This window comes from Lagopus leucura, unplaced genomic scaffold (assembly GCF_019238085.1).
Source record: "Lagopus leucura isolate 7727_CA_CO unplaced genomic scaffold, USGS_WTPT01 Super-Scaffold_100019, whole genome shotgun sequence".
NCBI classification, from domain to species: domain Eukaryota; kingdom Metazoa; phylum Chordata; class Aves; order Galliformes; family Phasianidae; genus Lagopus; species Lagopus leucura.
In genome coordinates, this window is record NW_024962273.1 from 5,749,692 (window position 1) to 5,762,430 (window position 12,739).

At 41.7% G+C, this 12,739-nt stretch overlaps 1 protein-coding gene across 4 annotated transcripts in view; it reads right to left on the bottom strand.

Moving 5' to 3' along the window:
- THSD7B (thrombospondin type 1 domain containing 7B) overlaps positions 1 to 12,739 on the bottom strand; it is a 292,733-nt gene that overhangs the window by 244,688 nt on the left and 35,306 nt on the right. The window lies entirely within an intron of this gene.

The following is a 12,739-nucleotide window of genomic DNA, read 5'->3' on the forward strand; positions in this document are numbered from 1 at the left end:
CTGCTCCCCATGAAGCAAGAACAGAGATGACATTAAGTCTGAAAAACCAGAAATAAATTAGACACCACGAGACTGATTCTAATCTCTCCTACCCCAGCAGGGCTGAGCAAAGCCCACTGATTCACACCACAGTAAGCACAATGAAGATTTTCTGCATAGCTAGGTTCACATAACACAATTTGGAACAGTGGCTGCTCTGTCCTGATATGATAAAAAAATATTGCACAGGCAACATATGCTATCTACAGAGACATGAATAAGTTACATTATGAAGGCCACCAAGACTTCGCATCAAATTTAGTCACAGTATATCTCTGCTCCCACATGTGTCAGCATGGCCAGCTTAAACTGACAAAGATAGAGAGGAAAAAACTGGAAAGGGGAAAAACCTGAAACTTACATATTTAGGACTGACTCTACTGAGCCTTCTCGAGATTAAATTTATGCAGCTGCTTAAATAAGTTTGAGATGTGCTTCACAGTGAAACACATAGTTCTTCTCCAAAACTGATCACCTAGGTGTATTCAACATCCTAGCACTCCGACTCAGAGATTGTCTGCGCTAATAGATTCATAAAACTAAATAATGACCCACTGTTTTTGTGTGTTTGAAGGGTTAATCACAAGCATCCCTTTAGTTTTGTTTGGTTCATATGGAATTATGCTCAGAAAAAAAAAAAAAAAAAAAAAAAAAAAATCAGATAAGGTCCATCAGTTGTAATGGCTGGAAGGGACCACCAGAGATCATCTAGGTCAGCCCTAATGGTAAAGCAGGCTCCTACAGTACGTAGGCATCCAGACAGGTCTTAGATACCTCCAGAGAAAGAGACTCCACACTTCTCTGGGCAGCCTGTCATACATCAGGGAAGTATCCTGGCCTTATCCCTGCTTATCTGGAGATGGAAGGAGCTCTGCAGCTGCTCCTGCCTCCCAGCCACTGTCAGACAGCCGCCAGCTCTGGAGGAGTGCTCGGAGGCAGATGACTCCAAGTCAGATTGCTGGCCCTATTCTTACTGTGCTGTGGAGCAGGGAGCAGCTGTGTTCCTGCAGCTTCCCCAGGACAGATGTCTCTCCACACACCCTGCAGCATTTCACTGGTTCAGGAAAACGCAGTCTGGCACTGCACTAATGTGGACTCGTACAGTATTTGTAACTGAACTTAGAAAATGATCAACCTGAACTGATCCAAACCAGAGAAGCGATTTCAGCCTTGTCATACACCAATTAAATTCCCCATGTTCACTGGGAGCCATGACCTTCCCCCACCACAGGTAAATCTGACCTACTTATACCCGTCTGAGATGGAAATGCTTACACGGACACCTGGGTGGCACTCTCCATTTAAAATATATGATGCAATTAGAATCATCCCAAACACTAAGCAGCAGCAACAACAGAAGAAATTGCAGCCCTTCTAGCTGGCTATAAATCATTTAGTAGATGTCTACCACAAAGATAAGCATCATTAATCATGCATAAATTTTCTTAACGTCAACGTAAGCAGTAATTACATAACCATTTTCTTAGCATGCACATCACAAACCCACTCCTTATGATATCCCTAGGTAACATGGACGTTTCCACTCTACCCTATATCCTCAGATAGCAGTGAAATCTGCCCTGCTTTGTGGGAAAACTGTTATACAAAGAGCTAACTCTGTTCTCTCCCAAACGAGCAGAAAGACGGGTCTGCAGCAGCAACGGCAGAGGAGCAGTCTTATTTAATAAAGCACTAGCACACATTGCCCAGAGAAATGGTGGATGCCCCGTCCATGAAGACACTCAAGGTCAGGCTGGATGGGGCTCTGAGCACCTGACAGAGGTGGAGCTGACTCTGTTCATAGCAGAAAGTTTGGATCAGACAGCCTTTAAAGGTCCCTTCCAACTCAAATGAGGAGAAGCTTCTCCTGCCCCAGACAGTCTCGTGATCCAGCAGGTCCCTAGAAGAACATTTCTTAACATCTAATTATGAAAATCTTTGTAGGCAGGCATGATTTTAATCGGCTGTATTCACCAGCCCAGGTATTTTGGTGGTCTCCAAAGTCAAACTGCACAAATCTTAATTATTTCATCTTTTTTCTTCTATTCAGTCATACCTGTTTCTTGTCTCAAAACTAGAGAAGATCCTGGTGTCTGAAAGCAAGGATATGAAATTACCATTCTGCCAATGAATTGCTTCTTAACTTGCATTGAGTTGTGGGGGGAAAAACCTAGGAACCCTAAGTTTTCTTGCTTTAAATTTCATCTGTCCCAAAAACGCAATAAAAGCAGGTTTGAATTTGGAAGTTTAATTATAAACTTAGCCAAGTTGGATTATAATGAAAAATGTTCCAGCAAGGGAGCTCAAACTGATGCATTATGACTACATTAAAGAAAACACCAGAGAATAGACTTTCTATCAGTAGAATGACTTTAATTAAAACACTGATAGAGCAGAACTGTGCTGTGAAATGGCACTTGTGTTGCATCTCGTTCAGGCTAAGTGCTCCCAGCGTACTCTACGGAAACGTACTCAACTTTCAGTACCAAAACATATATATGATTTCACTTTGCTGGGGAACTCAGCTCAGAAGACCAGTTCCACGCAGCTGAAACAAAACTGGCCTCACTTTTCCACAAGCATACAATCATTTAAGTTGGAAGGGACCTTTAAAGGTCATCTTATCCACCTCCTGTGCACTGAGCAAGGCCACCTACAGCTAGACAACGTTGCTCAGAGCCTGGTCCTGCCTGACACTGCATGCACCCAGGGATTGGGCATCCACCATCCATGCATCTAATGTGCACGGCATGCAGTGTCCTCAGAGCTGAGGATGTGAAGCTCCACCAGGTGCCCAGACATGTCCAGCAGTACCCTGACATTTCCTTCCCCAGAAACCAGTCACCACTCAACCCAACACGTGTCCAAATGTGAGCCAATGGTATTTAGCCACTCAATGGTATTTAACTACCACAGACCTTTTGGTGTTCTACTCATTCTGTCTTAGCGCTCAAAGTGCACTCATTTACCTTCACAAATGTTCTTCAAAATATTATCATACTCCTCACAGCAGGAACAAGCACAGAGCAATTAAGATCAAAATGCTCAGGACTGTCAATAGGTTTCTCTTGTGAACTCAGGCATTGATTTCTTTCTGAGAAGCAGAACATAGAAAGCGCCCAACAACTTTTCAGCAACCTTTTCACTCTGCTTGTGCACTGTCACATATTTAACTAAATAACAAGAACGGCTGAAGCAAGTCAAAGCAAACTTCTGCAAAGGCACAGATCCCACCCCTGACAAGCAGCTGATGCCAAACACCCAGGGTGCAAAGGAACAGAGCATGCACAAATAACACTTCTTGCTATACGTGCCCCGTCACCAGCAATTTGCTGCTTCCACACCTCCTGAGTCAGCCTGAGGAGATCTTTGCATCCAACAGCCCTCAGTGGACACTTCTCCTACAAACATATGGCACCAGCCCCACACCTACAGAAGCTTTTAGCACCTACATGTGGATGGCTGCTCACTGCAAGCCTGCAGCCAGCACAGCACAACACAGGAACAGCAAAACCCGACAGCTTTGGAGGAATACAAGTTCTTTTTTGTTTATTTTCCACTGGTTAGAGAAAAGTTTGAGTCCATTGTCAATATGCTGTTGTGCAGTGGCTTTCATCATTGGCAGCAGATGAACCAGAGGTCCATTCAAACTCAGATCTATCAAAGAACTGCAGTCACAGTTGCACAGATCGTGGATTACTGTTAAATTGCAATTAGGCAGACAAAGGCAAAGGCAGCTGGCACTGCTTCCAACACCAGTTCAGTAAATGCAAGTTGTTGTTCAAAGAGGATTATTCTCATTTCATCGGCTAAACATTGCATATAATGCACATTCAGCAATATAATACCTTTTGAAAACTAGTACTTGAAATTATTTTCCTTTAACAGGCAAGCCTGAAAATTAGACTCAGCAGAGCAAGCTCTCTACTTTAGCAGCATGATCGTTCCCACTGGAAACAACAGAAAGCTTCAAAGTCACCAATTACAATGCAGCAGTTCAAAAAAAAAAGAGGGGAAAGAAAAGCACCTCATAACCTCTGCTGCAGGAACAACAGCAAATTTCCACAGCACTTCCATTCAAGTGCTTTCAGTTCACAGAAATTAAATTGCTTTACTGCAGCGATTTCCTTTTACACTTTGATATTACTTTATATTATTTGACATTAATAGGGTATCGCAGGTTGGAGGTCAGGGTTTTTTTTTCTCTCCTTATTGGAATGTGGCCACTACGCAGGGTTTATCAGCCTTCAACACAAGGTCAGAACAGTGTGAGCGAGCAACATGGAGCAGGATGGGGACAACACCTCCCTCCTGGCTGCAGGATGGGCATTTGTGTACTGGGATTTCAGGCAGCAGGCAGAGCACATGCACACCTGACAAAACCAATTAACTAAACATAGGCAGAAAAAAGTCACTATTTTACTTTGGTTCTCAGTTCCGGAGAGAGTACGTAGAGTTCAAAACTGAATCCCATGTATTGGTGATTGCCAGCAAAAACCAGCAGGCTGTTGGTCAGGACTACTTGGGTACAAAGGCAGAGGGCAAGCTCAGTGCCTCCTGAACACATGACATTGTCCTTCTGCTGTTGTTCTTTCAATTAAGAACAATGCATTTTCTACAACATTATATTTCTGTATAACCAGTCATCACCATTTGGCTGTTGGAACCACCTTGCTGTAGTTTACATGCAAATAAGCTTATGTGTACAGACACACACACAGCCACAAGATAAATCCCATTTCAAAACCTTACTTAAAGGCAGAAACAAACATTTATCCCAACACATCTTCTACCATCAGCTGTTTATTTCAATGCACTGAAGTATGAAGCTGTGAGAATGAGAAAGCAAAGCACAGCACACACCCTGCAATGCTCCCAAACTCACAGTTTGGGCCAAACAGCCACTGCTGATCAATGCAGAAGGAGTGGTTCTCCATTTCCTACCAAGCATTTCCACCAAAGTGCTGTAACAAGATCTCCTACAACCCAGGCTTCCTTATTTCTACTGGAAAAGTAAAACAAACTGTGTTGTCGGGTCTTGTGTAAGAATACACACTTCAAATGGTTACAGCTACAGTTGCCAATGAGCTCAAAGATGCTGTGTGATGCCTGGCTATTGATTACTTCATTTTCCTTCACTCTGCACTTCGCAACAGATCTCCCAGTCATTAGTGACAACTGGCCCACAAACATCATGTTACATAAAGGGGTTATTAAGAAAAAAGAAAACATACATAGTGATGCCAGCATGTACACACTGCACTCTATAACCAACCAACTTTTATAACTGCTCTGCTGACTTCCTCCTACACACTACAAGTAACACAATGTAATCTGTGGCTTGTAATAAAAAGTTGTGGTTGCTTATAAGTAGGTTTTCAGAACCATGCAAGCTGCTGCTTGAAGCCAACTGCCTCATGCCACTGCACATCTCCAGGAAGGGCTTTGCAGATCTCATCCCCCCACGTGCACTGGCAGGACCCAGGAAAAAGGACCTCCTGTCAATGATGCATACCTCACATCACCTCCTCTGGAGCGGAAGAAATGCCAGATTTATGCTTTGGCTCAGAATGTGCATCAGGATGCCTCGAACTCAGTCACTTCCACATGCTTTGACAGCCTCAGAACCAGATGTAGGAATATGTTTCTCACCCCAAAGACATTAATAAAATCTGCACATTTCTTTAAAAACTGCTTTCACCCCAAGATTAACTGTGCATGACCAAAAAATATATATATTGAAATACCATGAAGCTGCAGTTAGAAAGGTAATGCCACCCTTCAGATAAATTGGAGCGATCAGTTAAGAAAAACCAGATATCTATTAAAAAACTTTCTGTTAACGTTTCCATCCCCATTGTATTCTCCCATCACTGGTTAGTCACTCACTGTATTTTAACACGTAGGAAACTCAATTCTCCTTAAGGTGAGAAATATACTTGCCTTGAACACAATTGAATATGATTCACACAGGTCCCTGACACTATCACAGCTTTGATATGAAAAAATAATCATCTGACATCAACTGATAAAAGCCCCTTGTGTAATATTATTTAAGCAAGGTCAATTGCCCGTGCCAGTTGTTCTTACCAGAGTTCACGTTATATCACTGGTCCCATCATCCTGACCTTCCCTGCTGTCACCCCCATTACAGTTCAATTAACAGAGGAGTCCTGCAGTGTCTTGATGAGCAGCTGCTGCATCTACCTGGCAGTAATGCAATAAGGATACACCATAGGAAGAGATAATGAGAAGTCAGCCCAGTTGTTCGGTCTCCCCATAGGAGAGCAGATGAGTTTGGTTTATGGGAAAGAGCGTGACCTAAGAAAATTATCCACTAATTTCATATTTCAGAGTCTCAATGTGCTACTGGTAACTTAAACTGTACTCTGGCTTCTCTACCTACACAGTCCACAAGCGCCCAGCTTGCGATTAACATTCCTTCCCACATTAAAAGGATACACCCTGTAAAAATTTTTCTCTGTCAGTTCAGCTCAAACAATCCTGCTCATGCATTCAAGCACTTGAGCACAGCAAGCAAAAACTACTACCCAAGTAGCAGACAGAATGAAACTCCTACCCTGGCCAAACCTAGAGAAACACTTTCACAAATCCAAGATCTTCCAGGCTCTCTTATTTTGCAGACAGTTCCCTTCTTGCTCCACAGAATACAACAACCAAAATTATCAGTGTCAAGAGAAATGCTCACCTCCTCCTCACTTCTTCCCTTCATTTCCTTTTCTACCTTTCTTGTAGACTCTCTCACTCCTCTGTTGGTTTAGAACCACCTACTCCAAGAAAAAAAAAAAAAAAAAAAGAAGGAAAAAACATCACTAACAACAACACTGAGCCATCTGCCACCTCTTCCTCTTCACATCAGCAAGAATCACAGCGGGAGAATTTGAGGGATCTGCAGAGCTCTCTCTCACACTCGGTGTTATGGATCAAACAGGGCTGGAAATTTCTCTGCCTCCACTCAAAGATTTTGATTTCTTCCATTCATCCTATTTCTTCTCCTCTAAGTACTAAGTCCAAGAGCATTTTTTCCTCTATACCTCATCCACTGATGTTCAAATTCTGACCATCTCCTCTTTACCCCATTATGTTTGGTTCATTCTTTCTAACCCACACATTTATTGTCACCAACTTCAACTTCTAGGATGAAGGCTTATTTTGCTTTTGATTGCAAAGTTCTCAATGTTCAATGATCTCAAGCCCTACTTCAGTGACCTTGTTCACTGAAACAGGCACTTTCAACTTAATTTCAAAGAAACTTTCTATTTTATGACCTCTTAATGCCATTCAGGTGGAGATTTACTGAAGAAGATGGGCGTGAGGTTAAGTCACCTTTCCTCCCTTAGCTCTGCTAATGTGGTTAGCAAACCATGATGAATTTATGTGGTTACTGTACCTCTTGTATCTCCTCTCCTGTGCTTGGCCTCTTTTCTCCAAACATGAGCTTCATCTGACACCCATCCTTCCCAGCACAGCCATCTGCACCATGCTACTTGCTGACAGCACACCCGTTCCGACCACTCTGACTACCACCATCAGGCCTGCTCCTTCTGTGCTCACTGGAGGACAGGCTAATTGCAGCTGGCAGCTCCCTACTTACCTCTGCAGGTCTCTAGCCCAGTCTCCTGCTGAAAGCAGGATCAGGCAGCTATGAATCACATAAGCTGTTCTACACCACCCTCAAAGGTTTTTTTTCTGCTGCCCAACACAGAGCTTAGACTACGAAGCTCATGCCAACTGACATCAGATCTCAACTTGTACTTCAGCTCCTGCAAATCCTACAAACCTAGCAGCTTTCCTCCATCACAGGATAATTCTCTTTTCTTTAATCAGCCCTGCCATCTCCTTCTGCCCTTTAGCTTAATCACCTGCTGCACATCTACTCCTAGCTACCTTTTTCTCACTGCCCAAACTCTTCCTTATCCTCTGCCTCTAATTCTTTCCTGCGTTACATTAGTCGATTTCTTCTAAAAGATAATGGATGTAATTTTATGACACTTGCCACCTTCTCTCAGCTTGGTTTCTCACCCCATTACAATGTTTTGTTCCTTCTCCTAATGAGGTCTTTGCTCACTTGCATCTCCCCTCTCCTATGTTCTGATTCCCCGGGGTCATTTTCCCTGCCTCCCACATTTTCTCCTTCATTGTTTTCTGCTTCCTTCCCTTTCTGGACCAGCTTATGAAGGAAACAGCACAGACACACTACATTATATCCAACACAGTACACCATACCAATTTGAGAGCTGAAAATAATTACAATGTAAAAAAAAAAAAAACAAAAAAAAAACCACTGAAGTTAAGGTTGCCTTGCATGAATTCATTATCATAATTACTTTTAATATTATCATATTACTGAAGTCTATATTAAATGTTATTTACAATCTTTGACTTCTTTTGCTGTTATCAATTGGTGACGCTTGCTTTCAACACATTCTTAAGCTTTCCTCACACTTCTCTCCAAAACAAGCAGACAGTCCTCACAGGCACAAACAACTGCAATTTAAAAAGTTAGGCACTTCATTCTTATGTATTTAATGCAGCACATGACTATCATTTTTTTAATTATAAGTTAAAAACTAACTATACAAGTTAATAAACACACTCCAGATTAGATTCAATTTGAGTAAAATAAAAAAAAAAAAAAAAAAAAAAAGAAAAAAAAGAAAATACACAACAAACACTGTACCAAATAATTTCATGATGTTCCCTGGCTAGTTTTGTTTCAAAGCTCTGTTGCATTATTAATGGAAAAGTAAAACCTATCTATTCGGACATATTGGGCACAACTCTAAGCTGCCTGCAAGGAATGTAAAATACTGCTGCAGGGAAGGACTGAGAACAGCTCTCAGGGTGCCAAGCCTGGCTAACAGGTGTATTTTAAGAACACAAGAGGAGGGAGTCCAACGTTTTGAGTTCCAATTACCAAGCCTTGACTTGCATTTTGACCAGGAGATTTTGTGGTGAATAGTGCATGATAAAACACTCATTTGTTCTGAAAAAGAAATTAGAAACGTGGTTTTCTTACTCGTCTATGGACACTTATCAGAACGTATTAACTTGCAAAAGTCTGACATATATTATTCCCTATATACTGCACTCCTCCAAGTCAGGTGGATAAATGAATGAGTCAACTAATGCATAAAAGCTTTCGTACAATTCTTCACACTGACAGAAGTTTACTTCAGTATTCATTTTCTGTGTGTTCCAGAATTTAAATAAAAATTGAGTCAACCTTTATATTCACAGAGATTACCAGCTTCCTCAATGAAATGGTGTGCTTTAAATTACATAAAATCTCCCTTGCTGATAAATTCCCAAGTCTCATATATTCTTGCCTGCTGAAAGTACATACACTGCTATAAACACTTCCAATATTAAAATCCGCATTCATTCTCAGGCTTGTCTTCTCCATGGTTTGAACTATTGTACTGTCCTTTAGCATTTTCTTCCATCAGAGAGATGGGAATCTGAACTAAACACATGACTTGACAGTAGCAGCAATCCAATACATCTGATTACTTCTGCCCTTTAAATTGTAATTTTATGCCAGATTTGTGTAAATACATTGCGAGTCCCAGGCATTTCTTGAAAAACTGGTCTACCAAACAATATTCAGCAGAGGCAGCAGAAGAGCTGGGTCATAATTTTGTCCTTATATTTTTTTCCTCATGTGGTAAAACCAGCAGGGAACTGGGTTACTGCTAGACTCAAAACTCCATTTACTACGTCATTTTTCTTCAGTACATGAGTCTTTTTAAAGGGCTGCAATTGCTTTGAGTTACACAAAAAGACCGATCTGTATAAAGTGGAAATTGTCCCCCATTCTACTTGAAGACTGGGATTTTGTCATGCCAGCAATTGTTTCTTAGGCACAGTCCACAATGAAGGTAGAGGACAAAACTAGAAAATTTGTTGTCCTGGGGGAAGAATTTCCCCTGGCTTACAGGTAAGAGCACATTTTCAGATATCAATTAGCTTGAAATGACAGGCTCTGCCTTCCTGTTATCTTCCCTTCTAGATACAATTAACAGTGGGTTGGACTCTGTTAATGAATGCTGAAAGCAACTTGGAATTCCCTCATCAAGGACCTCTGTATACTGCAATTCAGCAAAAACAATCTCCTAATCATGTGTAAGAGCTCAACTAAATAATGATTTTAATGTAATCCTATTTAGTAGCTCTCGTGTCTTCAGTTCTGATGCCAGTGGTGCTCACAGCCTAAAACAAGCAAGCACAAAGAACGAGGTAAACTGGGTGAACAGCAAGAAATACAACTCTCTTCCCTTGAAGATAATTTTGATGGAAAAAAAGAAAAAGAAAAAGCCACCCTAAGCCCAGAAGCATAGAAACAGCTTATAGCAGAACATAAAACTTGTTTTGGTTTTCCTGGACCTCTAGCCATTCAGACAAACGTAATACAAACTGCAAACAGAAAGACGACTCAGTTCTCCAACCTTATTTCTTACCAATGACTTCCAAGCAATTTTCCAAAGTTTGCCTGCTTCCAGCTGCAATACTTAAGGTTAAACACCTCAATGATCATTACAATCAGTTTTGTAACAAGCATTCTAAAAAAAAATTTTAAATGCAATAGCTCTTTGCATCTGTGCAACTAATCTACCAAAGCATTGCATACACTGACTAAGCTTTGAAGCAGCGTTAAAATATCATCAATATCCATCCCAAAGGAAAGATGCTCACTGATAAAACCTACCCACATACAAATTAGCCACCATAATAAAGGACTGTGGAAGTAGGTGTAAATGGATTATGTTGTACTTAATTCTTCCTTCATTTTAATCCCAAACTCTCCAAATCACAAGACGTGAAAGTACAGGCATGAAGAGGAGCAAAAAGCTGTGTTAGATGTACAACATGTAAAAACAGTGTTCCACTATACTTCTATATGCTGCAACACTAGTGATGAACATTTACCTATATAAATCTATACCTAGTAGATGTTTTCAGCAGCATCTGAGACTTAAGAATCAATTGCACATTTGCATTTTAGAATAGCTAATAAGAACAGACACAAGAAAACACACAATATGCAACATTTAGCAGAAAAACACAGCCACATGTTTTCTCACACAAAATAGATAGAGGTAATATCACAAGCTACATATTTTTAGTCTTCTGGAATGTACTCAAGAAGAGCTTGAAGTGCTTTAAGAATGTCTCTATAAGGGTTCTGTTAGGGATGTAAGGCAATGCCAAGTCTGTGGGCTGAGGACACATCCGACTGATCTAGCTGGTGCTGGGGCACCAGTGGCACCTGCACGCACAATTCATCCTTCAGACAGAGCACTGTGATGTGCACACATCTGCAGCAGATAAAACGCTGTGCTGAAGTAGCAGCATATAACCTATCTTCAGATGAGCACGCTGCAAGTACAGATAGAAAAGGCAGGTTCATAACTGCACTGAAACATAAGCTGTAGGTTCCTTTGCCAGGACCACCTTAGAAGATCACCTTGCCTAGGCCACAAGAACCCTCCAAACTCTAATCTCTGCTTTCAGCACTCGCTGAAGTATTTGCCAGCATTCCAACACAGAACAGCCATTGGATCCCATGGAAGAGGTGACAGCCAGGAGCAAGGAGCCGATGGCACACACCCCAGAGAGGCCAAGCTGGCGTCACGGGGCAGGAGGAGCTGACAGCTAACTCAGATATCTTTCTCTTGCTAGCACTAAGATTGACACACTGGGAAAAATCATTTAAGCCATGAGTGAACATTACAGAAACACTTCTACTAAGGAAAAAGAACGAAAGGAGTTTGACTATTTCTGGTTTAGGCCAATTACTATCAGAGATTTGCACAACACTCCTAAGAAATGACTGCTTCTCTTCATAAAACTTGCACCAGCATCAGAACTAGCCTGAGACAGTCTCATTCTAATAGCAATTTGACTTCCAGGTAATCAAAGCAGCAAAGCACTGAGCCAGTTACTTTTCTAAACAATCCCCACTGCAAACTGGTGCACTGGGAAAGGCTATGAGACCCAAATTACTGCACAGCCACAAAGAAGGTGAAAGTAAGATGAAATGTGCACAGAGACCTGCCACAACTAAAGAAATTATTTAAAGAAAGTGCCTACCCATGAAGCTCACCATGGAGAGCTCATGTAATAGGGAATCACATCCAATTATGGACAGAAAGCCCCTAGTTAAACAAGAAGGAGAAAGAATAATTAGAAATTGCTGAAGTGGTGCCTCGGGCTACAAGAAATACCTGTTTCAGTAACACAACAGAAGAGCTGCTGTGCCCTAACACAGCACTGGTGCCCACAGGGCAAAGCAGCAGAGCCCACCCTGCACCCCAGGAGCTACAAGACCCCCCCCCCAGCTGCAGACAAGGGAAAAGCTCTGGAGCAGGGGACAGGTCTCCAACTTTCCTGCCTATTTCAAGAGGAAACCCCACGAGTCTTCTCAAGTGCCAGGTGAACAGCAATGTAAAAGCTCCAGCAAATGCACCTGCTTAATTATTTTAGTGCCCAAATGTATGCTGTGCGTACCACGTGTGCTCCACCACTCAACGGTGCACTTGAACGTTATCAGAGACTGGTACACAACACTCAAAGGCTTCAGTTTCAGCGGCATTTCAATGGATGCTTCACACACTCACATGACACACACCAGAACACCAGATGAACAGTCTGCTATTTTTTTCCTCTTTACATATTT